The following is a 4096-nucleotide window of genomic DNA, read 5'->3' on the forward strand; positions in this document are numbered from 1 at the left end:
TGAATGCATCATCTTTTTTGTGTGTGTGTTTAGAAAGGCTTTGTGTAGAGGCTTAGTTTGCACTGAGCACACTACTGAAAACAAGTATTATGCAACTACTGTAATGCCCTTCAACATCTGGAGCACTGAGAAAGAGAGTGCAGGTGGCAATATCATCTGGTGGTGTTCTACCCTGGCAGACTGATAAGGTCTTGCATTCATTTTGTAGAGAGAGAAGTCATTCTGCAGAGTGCCAGGCATAGTGATCTCAGAATTTCTGTTGAGGCATCTGCTGGATTTTGACTGAGATGAAAAATAGCTTCCAAATTATTCAGAGAACTTAGAAACAGGCAAGGGAACAGGGATGCCAATAAGGGATTCCTGGTATGTTTCTAAAGCCTCTTCTCTCTGAGCAGTGGAAAAGATCTTGGTTTATAATTTCCTCCCTTCAAAAATGTGTCTTTCATAGTTGAAAGATACTGTCAGAAGAATTCTTAAGATAAGCAATGAGTTCAGTGTCAGAGCCTCATACCAGAGTGTATAGTAAGCAGTAAGTGATGCATTTCTCTGGACGGAAGACAGTCCTGCCTTTGTTCCCCTCTACCATCCTTTCCAGGCTCTGTCTATAAAGCTTATGTGTACTGTATTGACAGCTGATTGCTATATTAACATACCTCCTGTCATTGATCCATCAAGAGGGGCAGCCTGTTTTCATGTGGCCCATGGTTTATAACTATGAAGTTACAAACTATGAACCTAAAATTTTTTTCTTTTTCTCTATTTTTAAAGTATATATTAAGAATAACTGTACAAAACTAAATTAATGTTGCTGAGGAGTTTTTTGCATCTAATTTCATTGTGCTTGTCTAGCAGGCTATTTCGATATAAGGAATCCTAGTTGTTTGCATCTGTACAGAATGAATAGAAGACATATTTCAGTGTAAATTCTGGAAACTCCATTGCTGCCATTGGTTTATGGTATTGTATTTTGGGAAATGAAACTTTAAAAAAATTCCTCAAACTGTTATAGGCTTAGTGGCAATAAGACTTTTTTCATTGCATACAGCTTTGCAATATATATCTGAGTTTGTTGTCTTTTTCAGTCACAGCTACCAACTTCAGCAGGTACTTTGAAAAAGAGTGAAAGTACTGTTAACTTTAGATTCCTTTGCATTTATGTGAGCAGTAACTTTTTACGTGAAGTTCCAAAGACCCTTGCCTTGCATCGAGTGAAAACACAAAAATCAGCCACGATCATACTTTTAAAGACAGAGCATCAAACCAGAGACGAATGTTTTAAAAAACATTTTTGATCTTTATGCCTGAAATACGAGCATTAAGAGACAGGAAATATGGAAATGACTGATCTTCAGCTATTATAAAGTGCATTTAGTTCTTGCTTTCAACTCTTGTCCTGCTTAATGATTTTCCTTTCTGTAAATTTCTCCAGTGCTATCATGCTTGACATATTTGCCAAAGTATAGATTGCACGGAGGTATTGGTTATATAACTGTTGATCGCTGCAGATTTGGTTCTGTCTAACACATAGAAATCTTCCTGTTGTCTTCAGGTTGGAGGTCTCAGAGATTATGTTGGATGGCCAGGCAGGTTTCTTGTTATAATGAAGGAGAACTGTATATCCCCTTTGCAGCAACAAGAATGCTAACTGATGTCTAAAAATGGGTAAGGATTTGCATCCACTTAGCAGTAACATAGGATAAATAGTAACCCAAAGCATAAGGTGCAAATCTTTGCAGCTGTGCTATCCATGGCAATGGTAAAATGTTGTGTGTGAGATTTGTTAGAGGAAGTGACTGAACAGTTGTCAGCTGGAGAGCAGCCCTGGTGAGCAAGGAGGAACAATTCTATAGAGTTACATTTTTCAGATAGATCATGTGAAATCCCACTTGATTAAGTATTTCCACTATATGGAAACTACTCCATGTTGGAAAGCTTAACTTATAATCACTCTAAATTACAATAGGGAAATTTATGAGGATGTTTTTGGAGAGCAGCATTAGTTTGGCACGTAGTCTTTAATGAATACACTGGGTAGAGTATTCATGCTAAGCTTTGATTTAGAGCCCAGATTCACAAACGTTTGAACTTAATTGCTGCTGAGGGTGTTACGTTCTTCCCTCCAGGTTTGAGGAAATAGTTCACGAAACATCCCAGGAAGAGAGATGTGTTCCTGTTTCTCTTGCTTGTAACAAGTCAATTAAAGAAGTATTTATTTAGGCTAATTTCATCTGTTATGTGAATAACATACTATGGATGAAAACAGCCATCTTGGAGATGGATCAAATGCCATAAGTATGTATAGGAAAAAAGCTTTTCCTTTATCATGTAGAATCTTCCCTCTAAGGTATGTTGAAATAGGACCTTAATCTCAGTAAGCCTGCCCTTAGAGTGATGCTGCAGGGACAGATCCAGTAATCTGGATTTGTTTTGCCAAAGGAAGTCTTCATTTGGAGAAATGTAACTCCTGAATGCTTATAGCCTGCAAGATACCTACATGTTGCTGTTGAAATAATATTTTGGCTTGGTGTTCCTTCTGGCTTTGCTTTTAGTTTTCCGTAGGGAAAAGTAGGTTGCAAAATCAGGATTTTAAGTAATAGCTAAAAGTTTCTGGTGATTTAGAGTCATTTTGTAATGAAGGCAGAAATAGGTACCAGAATGTAGAATACAGAATCTTCTACAAATTCTGTGTATAGTTGGATGTGTAGTTTTGGTTAAGAGCCCATCCCCACCTCCCTTGATAAGTGGACAACTTGTTTGGAGTTTTATTTTTCATGCAACTCCCACTGAATGCCTAGGCTGGGTACTTGGCACAATTTGACTTTGAATTTCAGACAGGGATATTAAAAAAAAGGCCATTTGGATCAGGTGCTGCACTCTTTTTTTTCTTGTAAGTTAACCCTCCCAGCACAGGACATTTAATTTATGTGATTTGTAGTGTGAGTAAAAAGGACTTTCATTTAAAGACTTTACATGAAAACAGGATTACAGGAAAGTTTAAATGAACACCTGAAAGAAAATGCCCTGAGGGCATTTTTCTTTCTGTCTACAGGAGGTGCCTGTTAGGCGTCTGGTGTACTTTCCTCTGTTTTTGCTTTAGGCAAGGACATTAGGCAGCTGACCTTGTTACAGTGATGCAATGAGCTCTTGTTTTCTAAAAGTGAGCTACAGGACAGTCCATTTTCTTCTAGAAACCCTTCCATCCTGTGATTCTTTTTGTTTTTTTTAATTTCTCTGTCCTCTGCTTTCAGCTGTGGAAGTGCTGTCACTGAGAGCTCAGAAGCTCTCTGTAGGCAGCAGTCCTTTCAATCATTCTGTCAAATGCCTTCCCCCAGTTAGGTCCAGTCACCTGAGAAAGGTAAGTCAGAGCTGTATCCTGCGCAGCTACCTTGTGATAGGGAAGGCAGCCTGCCCCAGAGGGTGACCAAGTTTGCAAAGCTAAGGCCTTGTGAACATCTGTCTGCCTTTCTGACATTCAGAAGGGCAAGTAATGCCTGACCTTTTGTGACTTATGTTTCTAAAGAAAGCATCTGGTTTTGAGTGAACATGTTGCTTTAGCCGGCTTTGTTTTCATCTGGGGGGAAAAAAATCCGGAAAATGCCAGAAATCAAAATGCAGAGCATGCTCTGGCCAGCTTAGAGCTCTAGCTTCTCCTTGTTCTTGTGCTACTTCTGTGATGGTAATACCCAGTTTGAGTGTCCTGTTGTGTGCATCTATATGTGATGTGCACCCACACCATGGATTATAAAAAGAAATGTGACTGGTCAGGCACACCTTCGACATAAAGAATGACATGATATCTTCACTTAAAGATATTCCACAGTCTTTATGCTGCATCTTTAATATTTAGAAATCTAACCCAAAGGGTGTTGAAACCATGGCTGTGCATGCAGTTCTGCCACTGGTTTCAGTAGGGTAGGGTGATCTACAGCTCCAATGCCCAAAGACATCAATGAGAAGGGAGGAAAAAAAGCATTTCTAAAAGTGTAGCAGAAATAGGGATGGTTTAGCAGATTAATTTAATCTCAAATACTTTTATAAACATTTAATCCCAATCACTTTTATAGGGGAGGGTATGAGAAGAAGAGGTAAAAGAAAA

The sequence above is a fragment of the Sturnus vulgaris genome, chromosome 2, assembly GCF_052056855.1.
Source record: "Sturnus vulgaris isolate bStuVul1 chromosome 2, bStuVul1.hap1, whole genome shotgun sequence".
Classification (NCBI taxonomy): Eukaryota; Metazoa; Chordata; class Aves; order Passeriformes; family Sturnidae; genus Sturnus; species Sturnus vulgaris.